The following is a 17,099-nucleotide window of genomic DNA, read 5'->3' as shown; positions in this document are numbered from 1 at the left end:
ACAACTCTTCAGAGGGGCTCCAGGCTTGGGCCACAATAGGCTGAATCTGTCTCGAAAGTGAGGAGAAATTGTCCAGGCGAGACAGCACGGTCTAGATACATCACGCCAAAGGAGCCCTTTGGAAATGTACACGGCATTTCACATGAGGATTTACTTGTGCTGTGAACACTGCCTGGTTGTAAAAGAGCTTCTGTTTCCCCCTGGTTTTATTACTGCTCCCTCTGCACCCCAACATTTATTTTGGCCTCCTCGCCGTTTTATCATGTAAATGAAGCTTGCAACGCCGCTGGCTGGGCTGTAACACTCTAAGGCTATGTCTACACTGCTGCTGCCTGTGCTGTGCCTGTTCTTGAGGCACTGAAGCTTGAACCTCTTCTGCCTGTTCAGTAACAGTGTCAGTATTGGCAGATTACTCTGCTGCTGCCTGTGCTGTGCCTGGTCTTGAAGCAATGGAGCTCTTCTGCCTGTTCTGCAACAGTGTTAGTTACGGTATTTAACCATCAAATACATGTTTAGATTCAAAACAGTATTACCCTATATATGTGGATAATTATCATAAAAGCAGGTGGATGGGTGCAGAAAGTTAATCTTTGTTAATTTTAAAACAGAGGGTCTTCTTTGCTCCGTGTTTAAAAAGCTGAGGCACTGCTGAGATTCGAACTCAGGATCTCCTGTTTACTAGACAGGCGCTTTAACCAACTAAGCCACAGCGCCTTGTCTGATCACAGCTCTGCCTCACGCCTCCTGTGTGTCAACTGTCTCGGTGTCACCGGTATGGAGTACACATTTCTTGATATAAAACCTCGAGTTTTTTCTCTGACTATCCACAAGAAGAAAATAACCTGATATAACACTAGAAAAACTGCAAATGGGGCGATGAAAACCGTGTATCGTTATACGTATATATTTGCATTTCTTTTCTCATGTTTTAAAGTATGAGGACCCGAGACCGGCGGATGAAGTGCTTTACATCCTTAAACTAAACGAGAGTCAATGATTTAAAGGTCAACGATATACAAGATAATTTAATGATGCCTACATAACCCATGTGCTCTTTCCTTCACCTCTCGTGACCTCTGGGCACCCCACCGAGAAGCAGAGGAATCGTCACTCCTGGAGAGACAGGGTCACCTAAGTCGCGCGTCCCCGGTTCAAAAGGGGCCTTTGAGAGAGTTACGGAAACATGGAGGAGGCTGGTGTGACAGAAAGAGGAGGGGGCCCTGTTACCCCTCAGTGTCGCAGCATGGCCTTAGCTGCAATGGTGCTCCTGGTACAAACATCAGACTCCAGAGGCCAGTTATTTACTAGATTAATCAAACAACCTTATTTAAAACTCCTTCTAATATATCCGTGTTTTTTTCACCAAATATAAAGTTTAAAAGATATTGGCCAGTACGGGGATCGAACCCGCGACCTTGGCGTTATTAGCACCACGCTCTAACCAACTGAGCTAACCGGCCACGATGGCTTTCACATGAGGATGTGCCTCCTTCTCTAAATGATTCCAGGCAGTTTCAATTCCTACAACTAAAGTATGTTTTTGAGCCAATATATCACATTTTGTATTATTATCCATATTCTGTCCCAAGAAAGAAAACCTATTGTGGAGTTCCACCTTTCAAGCTCAGCCTTTCAATTAACTTACAGTCCACTCTTACCTCCTTGCTGTGACCTGCGTGAGGTTAAAATGAGACTCCAAGTCATGAGGGCTGCAGTGCTCCACTACTGGAAATTCGGTTGCTATCCAAGTGCATTTTGGGAGTTGAAGTCCTGGTTCAATCATTTCAGTTCCTCCAGCTGAAATAACACACCTGGAGCCTCATATTTGAAGGAGAATCTTTGAACATGAGCGATGTGTCTGTCATGACGTGGAGTTATGTGGTAGTTTTACAGATGTAGCACAGAAAGAACCATCATTGAATGAGTGAGCACAGTCCAAGGTGCAGGGACATATGACATCATCTGCCGGTGCTGCATGAACATTTATGACCACTGATGACGAGTTCCTTCTCTGGGTCGTGGTTGAGGACAGTGCATTCAATGATGTCTGTGCTGCTTTACTTGTCTCTAGGCAAAGGGGGACGCGTGTGGTTATTGGTGTGGGTTCTGGCTCAGGTTGTGACCCATGGATGTGGTTCCGAGCAGGGTGAACCTGTAAAGGTCGGGTGCAGGTCACCCAGGCTGTGTTTCCAAGATGTGCTCCAGCTGTGTCTTTGTCTGTATCAATGCTTATGTTCTCGCTTCAGGCAGATTTGCTCGTGAGAAGTGCCGGGACTGTTCCATTAAATGTATTGCCGCACAGCTGAAAAGTGCAGGTACTCTCCCTCCCAAATGAAGGAAGTGCAGTTACTCAGTACCAGAGAGTAAAGCATGATCCTTATACCTTATACTGAGGACAGAATCACAGCTCTCATGTTTCCCCCTTCTATGTGTGTCCGTCCCACAGACATTGCAGGTCTTTTGTTTACACTTTAGTATCTGCCGTCCTGACGACCCCAAATATAAAACAATGACCATAAATTTTTAAAAACGCAAAGAAAGCCTTGAATGGATAATCGTCTAAATTGCAGATTTGCATTTTATGTAATGACTTGTAATTTTCCAGAAATTTCTCATAATTATGCAAAAGTAAATTACCCAAATTTCGCAACCATTGTCCTAGCACTCTTTCCATCTAACTGTGCTTAACCTTTATCCCTTGCATTATATCTCTTAAAGAAAGCCAGCCTTTGTTGAAAATTCCCCGAGGGTCTTCATTGTAACATCTATGCTCCCCCTCTATCACACCTGATCAGATCCATTGGACTATACGCTTTTTCATACACTGGTGACACCCAAATCATTACTAGACTAGACCAGACTGCCCCAAGCCATCAATCAGACTGAAAGGCGATGAACTCGCAATACCCCAGTGGATGAAGTCCAACTTGCTAAAAACCAATGCTGGCAAAACCCAACTTCTCCCAATGAGGCAAACAAACGAATTTGATAGAGTAACATTCTTTAGCTCATGGAACAGGGGCCCTGCACAGATCTGCCTCCACAGTAGGGCTGCCTGCTTAGAAAGATTCTACCTTTGAAACCCCAGAAGTACATTCCACAGTGGTCTCCTGTCATGACTGCATTACTACAGCAGCCTCCATGTGAAGCTTCCAAGGTTCCCATTGAGCAAACTTCAAATCCTTATGGATTCCGAAGTTCGCTCTGTGTGCATGTTACTGGAGGTGGGCGAGTCTGATGAAAGCTGGAGCCTGGCTCTGGCTCAGCTCGAGGCCCTGTTTGAACCTCGAGCCTATGGTGAGCCGAGCTTTCGTGTGGTTTCCGCCTGCCACCCTTGATCTACCCCCTGCACCAAGGGGTAAAAACAAAGCATTGACATTTGAGGTAAAAAGGAGAGACAAACAGATGCCCATTTAGTGGCCGATATGTACAATGTGAAACCAGAAAATCTGGATTAATATTAGCTTCCAGGTTAACAAAATTGTGTGATCTAAGGCAATTATTTTATTTGACAGATCTTCCTTTTACTTCATTGTCGCATATGAAAGCGCCTTCAAATGCACGAGTTGAGAATACAAGCTGTACAAAAACCTATTGTGCTTTATTTCATAGACTATAATGTTGTTCGTCTAAAAAAGGAATTTAGGACACCTATAGGGTTCACATGACAATTGTGATGCCTTTTAGTTGACTAGTGACACTGGTGTCAGGGTGAGGAGAGTGATGACGCCAGGAATTCTTCTAAGTTTATGTTTAAAAACTATTACTTTTGATAAGTATTTCTCACAGGGTGCTAAAATATGACGTATTAATGTCAACGCATCTGTATGTTAAAGAAATGAACTTTTTTGAATATTAATTAGAGTTTATCATATTTAATCGTAGCGCTTGTTGAATTATTTCCATGTCAAACATGCTCAGTCCTTGGTTCGCGCCAGGGCTCCTGGAGCCACCACAGGCCCTTTGCTTGGCTCTGGCTCGGCTCTGGCTCGGCTCGGGCACGGCTCGACTGCTCTTTGCTTCCTGTCTTCGGGCTTCGAGTCATTGGACTTGTCAGATTAGGTATCACTTTGCTCAGTTTAAAAGAACTGTGGGATTTCTAATAAACCTTTGCGTTTTTTAAGGGTTGACATACAACTGGCGTTCAGCTGGTGACCAGGGCTTCCCAGAGTGCATAAAGGTGTCTTTTTTGGAAATAGGAACTGCTTTTATATATTTGTTTGCGGCACCTTTGTGCTGTTTCTTAGCTTTGCAAATACAAGGCACTACTCGCACCCTCAATCATGGTACTCTGTAGGCACAAAGGTTTCCACAGCAAGTTGCACATTTAAACATTGTGATTTGTTCTGTAAAAAATACATCAATTGAAAGTATACACAAAGAAGAAAACAACAAGTGAAGAGCTCAAATCCTTAAACGCCAATTAACTAAAATAAAAACACATCAAGTAAAATTTCCATTAGCAGAGGATGGTTTCGATCCATCGACCTCTGGGTTATGGGCCCAGCACGCTTCCGCTGCGCCACTCTGCTGTGCAGACCTGGCACGTGTCTCCTATATGATGCTACGTTGCAGCACAGACGTCAGCCACTGTTCATGAATCAGCCAATGAGGAGCGTGAGTTTCATTGGTGCTTGGAACAGAGTGAGGGGGAGTTGAGCGGCTGCAATTTCTAGTCTGACTGATCTGCGGCTTCATCCTCTCAAGAAATAGAGGGAATCCCGTGAGTGTGAAAGATGGAAAGGCGACTCACACTCGCCTCCGATTCTCCACTTTCATAAATGCTCTCCGGCTCGCGCTACCCCTGGCCTCTGACACATTCAGGATACAAAGAACTCTTGTATTTCCTTCCTCCCTTTTCTGAATCTTTTTGTCATTTGTCAATCCGTGCTCTGGGTTTGTAAATAGGACTGTTTACGTCTCAGTGCTGTGACATCCACACGATTAGTCCAACAGAACACACGTCATGGAGCTCGGGCGACCAATCGCCCCTCCTTGTGCGGGTTCTCCCAGAGTGCATGTGAGGGGGTCGTGAGTTGTGAGGACCAGCAGGTTTGCTCATCTGCTCCCTGTAGCAGAGGGCTGGACCTTTCCCCAGAGGAACCAGAGCCCCATTCCAGATCCCGACCCCACGAGGCTTCTCACATTAAATGAAGGCCCAAGGATTGTACATGTCCTGTGGGCTTTAAAGGTTTCTGGGGAGTAAGAGGGTCTTCCTGGTTACCTAAAGTGCTAAGGCTCTCTGGTTCTGATGAGTCGCTACCAGTCCATGAAGACATTCTTGTCATCTGATATAGATGCCCAAGATTGTAAGGGCCAGGTGGGTAAAGGGGTTTTGGTCTACGCTCCTGCTTAGAATCGCTACCCAGGGGTTGGGCATCGAAAGAATGAATTGCAACCAAGTTCACCCAGGTCAGAGATGCTGGTGCTTGAGTCTGTCCTGGTCGCCACTGTTATTGACAAGAGCCAACGAAAGCTCTGGAGCACTGAGAAGAGTCACAGAAACATTCTCCAGCAGAGATGGCAAGAAACACAGTCCCCACGCTTCTAGTATACTTCCCAGCCTGCGAACTGACTGGACTGTTAACTTGTGCTTGGTGGCAGGAGCCTAAACCCATTGAGTTGTCAGACCTAATGAACCACTCAGACTGCAGTGCCAGAGATTGCTCATCTTGTGTCATCTTCGGCTACTCCCTGCTGCTCGAGCACCAAGAAACCGCTAGGTGTTAGTCGCGCTTTAGATGTAATTTTTACATTACATTACATTACTCAGCAGCTGCGGTGGTGGAAATGCTCTAAGAGGTTGCAGACACTACTGGCCTCTCTCGGCCTCCTCACAGGGCTGATGTCAGCGGAGATTCTGAAGACACTTTTCAACAAACTGCCATTACTTTTTAAGGTTTGCAGGAATCCTACGTTTTCAAAGAGATGTCTTTCTTGTTATCATTACTTAATTATAGAAGACGAGTCTTTATCCTCTGCCCAAAAGAATTCTGCAAAAAGCAGGAAAATATATACATTTGACTAATGACCTTCTCAGCACCTCGGAATTCCCTGAGTGTGTATCTATTCCTCGGTGGCATGGGGCACCCCGCTACACCCCAAACTGCTGCCCTTCTGGAATGCACAAAGTCACGGAAAATGCAAAACAAAGACAGACATCTCAGAAAGGTGCAGATTATTTCTCAGACCTCAGCTTGTTTGGAACATCCTTGCAGTCTCCTCTTTTCTGAGGCACCATTGGAATTTCCTGCAGTCTGAGATGTTGTCTCTTGCATGAGTGTCTGTTGCACTTTCATCTTGTCTGAGATGTTTTTGCAGTTTCCTGTTGTATCAGCCTTTGTTACAGTTTCCTCTTGTCTGAGATGTTGCTTCTTGTCGTGTGAGCCTTTGTTACAGTTTTATCTTTTCTGAGATGTTGTTTCTTGTTGTGTGAGCCTTTGTTACAGTTTCCTGTTGTCTGAGATGGTGTTTCTTGTCCTGTAAGCATTTGCTACAGTTTCCTCTTGTCTGAGATGTTGTTTCTTGTCGTGTGAGACTTTGTTACAGTTTTATCTTTTCTGATATGTTGTTTCTTGTCGTGTGAGACTTTGTTACAGATTCCTGTTGTCTGAGATGTTGTTTCTTGTCCTGTGAGCATTTGCTACAGTTTCCTCTTGCGTGAGATGGTGTTGCAGTTTCCTTTTGATGGATTATTTGATACAATGTCCTCTTATCTGAGATGCTGTTTCTTGTCGTGTGAGACTTTGTTACAGATTCCTGTTGTCTGAGATGTTGCTTCTTGTTGTGTGAGACTTTGTTACAGTTTCATGTTGTCTGAGATGCTGTTTCTTGTCGTGTGAGCCTTTGTTACAGTTTTATCTTTTCTGAGATGTTGCTTCTTGTTGTGTGAGCCTTTGTTATGGTTTCCTCTTATCTGAGATGTTGCTTCTTGTGGTGTGAGCCTTTGTTATAGTTTCCTATTATCTGAGATTTTGTTTCTTGTCCTGTGAGTTTTTGTTAGATTTTCCTGTTGTCTGAGATGTTGTTTCTTGTCGTGTGAGCCTTTGTTACAGTTTCCTTTCGCTGAAACGCTGTTGCAGTTTTCCACTCTCTGACTTAGTTGCATTTCCCTCTTGTCTGATATGCTGTTGCAGTCCCCTCTACCCTGACATGTTCTTTAGTTTTTATCCCAAGTGTGACGCTGTTGCAGGGCTCCTTGTCCACGCCTGGTCCTTGAACGGCAAATAGACTTTGGCAGAAAACTAAGCACGAGTTAAAGCCCTGCACTGCTGAAAAGAGAGTGAATGCAGTGACGTCTCCAGTGCGTCATTAGTTCTAGTGCAAGGAAGGAAATGCTCACCTGGCGGCCGTTTGAACAGTGAAATGCTGCAATAATGAGGCTTCAGTGGGCTGTTCAGGCCTCTGGCCCCAGTGCCACTGCACCTGCTGCATCAGAGGGAGGCACGCCCCCAGCGAGGGAAAGGTGCGCCGAGAAGCGTGAGTGGGAGCTAATGAACAACACAGCAACGAGGGAGAGGAGGGAGAGGAGGGAGAGGAGGGAGGGAGGGGGAGGCGGAGAATGGAAGAGAAATGTGACCTGCGCTTGTCTCATAGTATTCTAGATCTCCACGTATATATCTACTCAGATAATTCCTATCGAGAAACTATCAGAGGTTTACCGAGAGAAAGCACACAGATCACCAGTCTCGCTACTTTTTCACTAGTCTCTGTGGCGCAATCGGTTAGCGCGTTCGGCTGTTAACCGAAAGGTTGGTGGTTCGAGCCCACCCAGGGACGAAGGTTTTATTTACGAGCCTCACCTGGTAAAATTGGAAGAATTTAGTTACAAATGTCACCTGGAAAATTCGTGTTCAATGTGCTAAAGTGCGCTGTTAATACAACCATTACGCCTTCCCAAATGGTACTTCTAAAATAAAGAGAACAAATGAAATTATCTTTACACTAGTAATAATGTGACAGTGCTATAAAAGATCACACACCTTCGGGACACACCCGATGAAATAAGGAGTGCGCAGGGGGTGGGGCTGGCTGGTCTGAGTGACAGTCTTCTGCAGCAGGCCAGCACCAGCAGCAGTACTGTCTGCGCATGACGATTTTTGGCCTGTGACTTGGCCGAGCATGCGCGTTACTAACCTGGCAGTCAAGTTCCCCTTTAGAGTCGGACTGAAGGGCAGGGGGGTGCTGCTGTAGCTGGGCCGGGGTTTCAAAGGCGTGCCAGGGCGAGTAGTCTGTGGGCCCCCCTAGCCAATCCTAGCGCTGCATGCAGCGCCAGGATTGGCTGGCCCACCGCGCAGAAGGGCAGGCAATCCATTATTGGATGCCGCGCGTGGGTGGTGGCACACTGGCTGAGCACTGCATATCATGGCCAAGCACTGTGTGACTTCAGCATGTGAAGCCATGCAGTGATTGGCCATGATTCGGGACGCGCGCTGTGACATTTTTTTCACTAGTTAGTTGAGTTTCTAGTGCAGGGGGGCGGGGGCTCTAGTCGTCACCTGCACAGCAGACGTCCGATACTCATACTTCTTCACTCCAGTCATCGTCGAGATACTGAGTCAGACAGAAATCACAGAGAATGAGAACTTTGAAGATTATTTAAGAATAAAGTAGGTGCAGTGCTGCTCTTCTCTAGGTTGACTCTAATGTTGTGTGCAAATAGCAAATTGCAAAATGTATGAGTTTTAAAACATATGCTGCGGTTGTGCTGGCTGCCGCAGCGCCGCTGTTGTGTTCAAGTCAAGTGTGTAATTTAAGCAATTTAATCATGTGTGAGATCTATGGCGCCTCTGTAAACATTTCAATATTGGTAGGTCCTGCTTCCAACAAGCCTCCAGGCTTTTGGGGAAATAAAACTCCGGACCAAATGCAACCTAATTGTCCAATGGCGATTTTGTCTTTCATGGGTCCTTCTGGTGACACCCTTTCTCATGCTGGCCACCTGTCTGGAGCAACGCACAGCCGCTGGTGGCGTGGACGCACTGAGACGGAAAATAACGCGCAATATGGGCTGCGGCATTCCAAGGGTCCAGTCGCCAGGCACTACCGTGACCAAGACTGATGGCCTCGGCGAGCAGCCCCGGCTCTCAAAGGCCAGGCCTGCATGTGCTTTCCAAAAGGACCCAAATGAACAAGTTAAAGAAGCCTGAGTTATTTATGGGAGGCTGGCCCTCCGCGTGGCTTTTTGTTTTAATTGTAATTTACGGCGCTGCACACCCTCGTGTTCACCTTTCCCGCCTCTCAAGTAGGTGAACGCACAATGCGATTGTCTTGGTAGCGAGGCGAAGCGGGGAGCCTTCTCCAGTGCCCCATTGACACTGGAGGACAGCGGCGCACAACTGACCGGAGAGCGGCGGAGGCGATTATCAGCTTCCGAGGAGAGCCATTAACAAAATGGAGTGTCATCTCCAGAGCGCAAATATTTCCCCTCGCCATATTACCCTCTTCAGGGGGGCTGAAGTGGGCCCGCATTGTCACTGCACTCAGTCTCACTAGCCTGTCACTTTTCACTACTACACACGTTTGCATAGAGAACCCTAGAAAAGCAGGCAATTGGGGTCCATTCTGACCCCCCCACACACACAAAGAAGCGGCACACATTTAGCCACACGACCCTTCAGCTTTGACGACCCCCAAAAAGTTTAAGTAATGATAATACAGAATTTGTTTAAGAATCCCGCAGAAGTGTTTCCTGGTTTATGGGCTTTTTTTTCTTTCTAGTAAAGTAAACGAATTTCGTTCTTTTCTGGCCTTCGCCGTCCTATTCTGTTCAATTCCCCCAGGAACAGACAACGCCTCAGTAGGCCTGAATCGCGGGAATTGTTTCACATCATCGGCCCATTCAGCCTCTCCCCTCCCCTGTTGTAAAACACAACCCATTGCCAGGCGAACAGTGATGCTATTGTGCCCGAGCTCTATACCACCCAGATTTTACCTCAGCGTCCCGAGACTCTGCAGTCAAAAGAAAGCACTTGCTAAGGGGAGGGGAGAGGGTGTTCCAATTGCACACTCATCCACATTCCTAACACCCGATGGAATATCTGCATAAAACGCTCGGTTCAGTCAGTTGTTAGTCCGTTTTCCCGCCCACTTTATTAAGCACACTGATTTAGTACAGACGACTTGAAGGGAAATTGGAGCTTTATTTACCTTGAGCTATGTCAGTGCAATGTGACGTCACTACGGACATTATGCAGAAGGTACACTATGAATGGTACTCGTACAATTCCAAGCCTCTCTTTCAACTGAGCAGGTAAATCTTCAAGTTGACAGGCCTGGATAATGCACTCCATTCCATGGTTTTACAGTCGCTCCTTGCCTAGCACATTCTATCCATGGCTCTCACTCAAAGCCTCTCAGTAAGGTAAGGCGTGGTTCCCAATGCTTTGTGAAGGCTGTTTCCCAACTGCTGTGCAACTTCTACTACTCTTAGAGCTGAGATTTTCATGAAAGTCACATGATCGTAAAAGGTAGCACAGTGCTCTAAAGAAATTGAGGTTAAACGCAATAACAAGGATTGCTGAAGGAAATCTCGGTGCCCAGATATCTATTGCTTTAAGCACTTTATAAATATAAATATTTGCAGCAGCAGTTGAGGTGACATCAATACATAATTGGCTGAATCGCAAATAGGAGGGTGAGCCACCTTTCGTACTCATTCTATTTGCATATCAGAAAGGGTTGCAAAAGCCCTCAGTTGTGAAAAAAGCCAACTTAATAAGGCACTTGTACATTGCAGTTGTAAACCCTGTGATTGTGTGAATTGCAAGTTTGCAGCCACAGAAGGGCTTTTTACATATTCCCATCATAACTTTTGCACGTTCTTACCCTTTAAGCCCAACCCCCCATAAGTATACTATCGCTCTCGCTATTGCTTAAACATTCACAACAATTTCATAATTTATTTATTTACTGTTCGTGTTATGTTGAGCACTAAATGTCACCTGTGGTCACTTCAGAGCACAAGACTATCAAACAAGCATTGAAGAGGTGGGAAATTGAGTTGCATTGTGTTTTCTTGAGTCCAGTCCACCACAGATGAAGGGGTGGGATATTCAGGGTTCAGGCGTCTCTGGGTAAAGGTTGCACAACTGCCAAGGTTTCAGATTGCTAAGTGTGAAATGTTCATAACTCTAGTGTGATTATGAGTGTCGTTTCGACGACTTTGAGTGACACTTTCTCACAAGCAAAATCAAGCAACGAAGACGAGGGAAACATACAAATATCATAAATGACACCCATTTGAGTAATGAGAAACTCTAAGAAGATCTTAAAACTGCTGCAAAGCACCAGAAATGGAAGGGCACTAACTGGAGGTAGACTTTGTGACTGCAGTTCTCAGTAACAGAGGGCAGGCAGGCACTGCAGCTGCAGCTGATCATATTCATGAGCTTAAAACGCTAATTTTATAGCATAGCAAGTGCAACGAGGCGATTTTACCAGCACTGAGTCACACAGCAGGCTGGGTCACGTCAATGTCCTTGAAACGCTGCTTGCTCCACTCACCTGGAATGGACACCTGGCACTGAAGCCCTCTCACAACTCTCACAACACACATGGAGGGCAATAGAAGGGTTCAGGGCATAAATACTTTGCTCAGTTTGCGATAAACTGTCACTCAAACATCAACCAATGTCACACATAAGCACACAGAAAAATATGGAAATGTCACATATGGGCCGGTGGAAAACTTGGTAGCTATGCATGGGCAGGGTTAAGGGTCTCCTCACCTCTGGATTGGGGAGCGTTTGATTGGTCCTGAGTATTACGCATTAAGCTGCTGGGGTTCCAGCACACAACAGTTATTATAATACCAGCGATTGGTGTGCCTGCCTCGTGGATTGCTGCACCAACTTCACCACAGGCCTGAGGATATACACACACTCTAAACACACCCTGCCCTCCTCGGGATCCCCTTCTCCCTGCCTCCACCACTCTAACCATCAGGAGCCTCCAGCTGCCACTGACTCTCTCTGCCGTACTGTCCCCCACTAACCTCTCTGCTGGCTTCTGATACCCAGTATGGCTGGTAAGCCTGATGCAGTGCCCCCTGTTGGTAGTTGATGTAGTTTGCCACCAGGGATACACTCACCAGTGGCCGGGTAGTGAGACAGGGGGAATTTGCATCTTTGCAGCCAGCAGTGCAAGGATCTGAAGCAACCAGACCAGGCGCAGGAGTGGCCCAACCACTCAGGGCCCAGCCAGGGTTGGATTGGGATTAGAAATCAGCCCTGGCACATTTGCATATTGCCTTTCCACAAAACACTGCTTCGGCGATGTTTTATAAACACCTGAAAAGCGAGGCCACTTCTGCTCAGGCCCCCTGCCCCTACTTAGTATGCACACATTCATTGGTCAGCCCAGCGAGCGAAAGGGAGTGACACCTCTGCCTATTGATAAAAGGGAGATAATGTATACCCATCTGCCTCCAGAAATGCCACTCAGGACCCCACTGGGCCGCTGGTGACATCTGAACATTAGCCTGACGCTGGGAGTTATCTTTTTTCACAAGGAACAATACTGACCTTGTTGCATCCTTGATCATCCTTGATCCGCTGGTATTTTGAGAAGTGCTGTGGCATACCCGGGGGTACCTCTGGCAGGCTGGCAACCACACCAGAAGTGCTGCTTGTCTGTTAACTGGCACAGGAGTCTTGAGATCGAATTTAAACCTGAAGTTCTTTCTTCCTGCATAGGATATTTACTCACGGTTGCACACCTCATTAGAAAGGCATTGCACGTTTATTGTTTTTTTTTAATGCACAGAATATATATGCACATACATGACTTTCTGCTTTGGAGTAATATTGATCCTGAATATTCAGGCACAATGTAATGTACTGATTGAGGTACTCAGAAATGCATTGTTATCTCTGTTTTTAAAAGTTTTGTAGTGTTTGTTCTATTTGGAGACTACATAGATTTTACTGATCAAATGGCATATTAAGTACATTTTGTTTCACCATAAAACAATCATCTGTGTGGAAAGACATGCGTGATAGTCACATGCATTCTAATGGTAAAGGTGAGGCGTCGTTCCCAATGCTTTGTGAAGGCTGTTTCCCAACTGCTGGCAACTTCTTCTACTCTTAGAGCTGAGATTTCTATGAAAGTCTTATAGTCTGAATTCAGCACCTGAGCGTAATAGGACGGAATGTATGAAGCTCTGTGGTTATACTGAATAAGCAGCTACCTATGTTATGCCATCTATTAATGTAATAACTGCACTTTCACAATTGCTTTATTAACCTTCCTGCTTTCTCAAATTTGCTTGAAAATGCACGATTTTTCTTCTTTTTTTTCAAAATTTTCCCCCAAACCCCCCTTTTGGGGTTCGGGCTCGCTCACTGCGCTCGCTCGCTACGGTGCTGTATGCAAATCTCTTTGCGCCCCACCACTTTCAAATGTCACCCACCGCCCCTGTCCTGAATGTGTCAGAGGCGAGGGGTAGCGCAAGCCAGACAGCATTTATGAAAGTGGAGAATCAGAGGCGAGTGTGAGTCGCCTTTCCATCTTTCACACTCACGGGTTTCCCTCTATTTCCTGAGAGGATGAAGCAGCAGATCCGTCAGACTAGAAATTGCAGCCACTCAACTCCCCCTCACTCTGTTCCAACCACCAATGAAACTCACGCTCCTCATTGGCTGATTCATGAACAGTTGCTGAAGTCTGCGCTGCAACGTAGCATGATATAGGAGACACAGACCAGGTCTACACAGCAGAGTGGCGCAGCGGAAGCGTGCTGGGCCCATAACCCAGAGGTCGATGGATCGAAACCATCCTCTGCTAATGGAAATTTTACTTGATGTGTTTTTATTTTAGTTAATTAGCGTTTAAGGATTTGAGCTCTTCACTTGTTGTTTTCTTCTTTGTGTATACTTTCAATCAATGTATTTTTTCCAGTACAACTCACAATGCTTAAATGTGCCACTTGCTGTGGAAACCTTTGTGCCTACAGAGCACCATGATGGAGGGTGAGAGTAGTGCCTTGTATTTGCAAAGCTAAGAAACAGCACAAAGGTGCAGCAAACAAATATATAAAAGCAGTTCCTATTTCCAAAAAGACACCTTTATGCGCTCTGGGAAGCCCTCCTCACCAGCTGAACGCCAGTTGTATGTCAACCCTTAAAAAACGCAAAGGTTTATTAGAAATCCCACAGTTCTTTTAAACTGAGCATAGTGATACCTAATCTGACAAGTCCAATGACTCGAAGCCCCAAGACAGGAAGCAAAGAGCAGGCGAGCCGAGCCAGAGCCAAGCAAAGGGCGTGTGGTGGCTCTGGGAGCCCATGCGCGAAATAAGGACTGAACATGTTTGACATGTAAATAATTCAACAAGCGCTGCGAATGAATATGATAAAGTCTAATTAATATTCAAAAAGTTTATTTCTTTAACATACACATGCTTTGACATTAATATGTCATATTTAGCACTCTGCGAGAAATACTTATCAAAAGTAATAGTTTTTAAACATAAACTTAGAAGAATTCCTGGCGTCATCACTCTCCTCACCCTGACACCAGTGTCATTAGTCAACTAAAAGGCATCACAGTTGTCATGTGAACCCTGTATCTGTGCTAAATTCCTTTTGTAGATGAACAACATTATAGTCTATTGAATTAAGCACAATAGGTTTGTGTACAGCTTGTATTCTCAACTCGTGTATTTGAAGGTGCTTTCATATGCAGCAGTGAAGTAAAAGGAAAATCTGTAAAATAAAATAATTGCCTTAGATCACACAATTTTGTTAACCGGGGAAGCTGATATTAATCCAGGTTTCTGGTTTCATATTGTACATATCGGCCACTAAATGCGCATCTGTTTGTCTCTCCTTTTTACCTCAAATGTCAATGCTTTGTTTTTACCTCTTTGTGCAGGGGGTAGGTCAAGGGTGGCAGGCGGAAACCACCTGAGAGCTGTGATTCTGTCCTCAGTATAAGGTATAAGGATCAGTGCTTTACTCTCCGGGACTGAGTAACTGGACTTCCTTCATTTGAGAGGGAGAGTACCTGCACTTTTCAGCTGTGCTGCAATACATTTAATGGAAGAGTTCCGGCACTTCTCACGAGCAAATCTGTCTGAAGCGAGAACATAAGCATTGATACAGACAAAGACACAGCTGGAGCAGAGGGTGGAAACCCAGCCTGGGTGACTTGCACCCGACCTTTACAGGTTCACCCTGCTCGGCAGGGCCGGCGCTAGGCATGGGCAGCATGGGCGGCTGCCCAGGGCCCCCTGGTCTGGTCGCAGGAGGGGGGCCTCGCACCTTTAAAGACTTTGGTGTTTCGAGGCCCAGGGGGCCCCCTAAGAGTTTAAAGGTTCTACCCATTTCCCCTGCTGGCCCCTCTGACAGGGCCTAATCGCTGCAGCTGCGTGATGATGGCAGCGATTTGATAGGTACTTAAACTGCCCTTATGTGTGAAGTGCGCCCTGCCCCTGTATGAATGAAAAGCAGGATCTCCTGCAGGGCGCACAACAAAGAATAGAATTACTTCCTGTCACGTGAAATCTGATCACCTAGGATGAGGGAACACTGGGAAAGGAAGCATAGAGGTGAGAAAAAAGGGGGGGAGCAGATAGGTGTGAGTATGACAGAGACCTGGGGTGCAGGCAAAGAAGCAGACACAGCATTAACATGTGGTTGGAGCAAGGCTTTACGTGTCTTACACCCAGCAATTAATTAGAACGGAGATTGAAACGGGCCCCATATCTTTTCCTATATTCATGTACTAACTTGACCTACAAAAAAACTGGTTTAGTGTCTGCACAATGAGGTATGACAAGTTTACAGGGTCGGACTGACCTATTGGGCAATCAAATCAGGCTGTGCCCAACGGTCTAATCTGTCAGGTCAGTAGGTAGGCTGTTTTTTTTTATGTTTACAGGCCTGCTTTATGGTCATATGAGACTTTTTTTAATGTTGATTTTCATGATATTTTAAAACAAACATTGCTTCCAGCAAACTCAAATATATGCAGTCTTCCATACCTTACACAATCGAATACAGCATGTCTTTACAAATTAAAAACTGATATAATTTGCAAATACAGACATTTTTTTAGCTGTCTAATTCACTAATGGGGGCCACTTTTATTTCGGTGCTGGGGCCTATTTCCTGTCTCAGTCTGACAATGTATGTTAGGGTAATACATGGTAACAAATTAGTTCCCGTTTGTGGTTCACGTGCTGCACTTAATTTTGCATTCCTTAAAAATCTTAGGTATTTTCAAAATGTGTGTTTCTGAAATTCGTTTCACAGCATATTACTCTTGTATGGTGCACACTTTGTATTGAGTTGCATCCAGGTCTTTATAACTGGCTACAATTGAGAGCTTTGTATTTGAGGCCGAAGGCAGTATAACTTTCTCACTGTGCCTACCTGGGGATCAAAAAGGTGTTCAGAATGCATGATCATTCAATACATGGCCTCTCTGCAGAGAACACAGAGCAACAGTACAGTATTCAAATTGCAGGTGTGATTCTGTGCAAATGTGTGTGAAGGAGGCACTCATTGCTCAAAACAGTGACAAGGTAAAAGAAAAATAATTTGTTGTTGTTACTCATTTATCCGAAACAGCTAACAACCATTGACAAAATCAATACTCCTGGTTGTTTTTAGGTGTATGTCAGTTGTGTTATACTTCTGTTTTCAATCACGGAAAGCCCAGAGAGGAAACAAAGTACTGGTCAGATTGTACTCTTTGTGGAATCACAGAAATTTAGATTACCCCGTTTAGGCTACACCCTTAATTATGTAGACCACACCCCTTTTAGAGACCCACTCATTTGTTTTTCAGCCAGCCTAAAGGCGTGGGCTGGCAGAAAGGGAGACAGGGAAGAGGAGAGATGATGTAATGGGCAGAATCCATGCGGACAGGCTGGTAGAGAGATTAAGAGCTGAGGTGAAGAGCATTACATTCAAGGATGTAAGAGGAGAAGAATCCATGCAAAGTGGTAGGAGGCCGGAAAACTTGGGATCTTTGAAATGCAGAGGTTCCTAACGTAACTTTTAATAATTTGTTGTGTGCAAGGCATGCCTCACACTTCCTAGTTGTTTGGAGGTTTCACCCTCATCAAGAATACTTTTAAAAATGGCAGA

At 45.4% G+C, this 17,099-nt stretch overlaps 3 non-coding genes across 3 annotated transcripts; 1 reads left to right on the top strand and 2 right to left on the bottom strand.

Annotated features, from left to right (window-relative positions):
• Positions 1 to 640: 640 nt before the first annotated feature.
• On the bottom strand, positions 641 to 714 carry TRNAT-AGU (transfer RNA threonine (anticodon AGU)). The gene has a single exon. It is a non-coding gene; the product is annotated as a tRNA-Thr (tRNA).
• Positions 715 to 1,386: 672 nt separating this feature from the next.
• TRNAI-AAU (transfer RNA isoleucine (anticodon AAU)) lies at positions 1,387 to 1,460 on the bottom strand. Its single transcript has one exon. It is a non-coding gene; the product is annotated as a tRNA-Ile (tRNA).
• Positions 1,461 to 7,705: 6,245 nt separating this feature from the next.
• Positions 7,706 to 7,779, top strand: TRNAN-GUU (transfer RNA asparagine (anticodon GUU)). Its single transcript has one exon. It is a non-coding gene; the product is annotated as a tRNA-Asn (tRNA).
• Positions 7,780 to 17,099: the final 9,320 nt, after the last annotated feature.

Source organism: Lissotriton vulgaris, chromosome 12 (genome assembly GCF_964263255.1).
Source record: "Lissotriton vulgaris chromosome 12, aLisVul1.2, whole genome shotgun sequence".
Classification (NCBI taxonomy): Eukaryota; Metazoa; Chordata; class Amphibia; order Caudata; family Salamandridae; genus Lissotriton; species Lissotriton vulgaris.
This window is presented reverse-complemented; position numbering and strand designations above follow the sequence as displayed.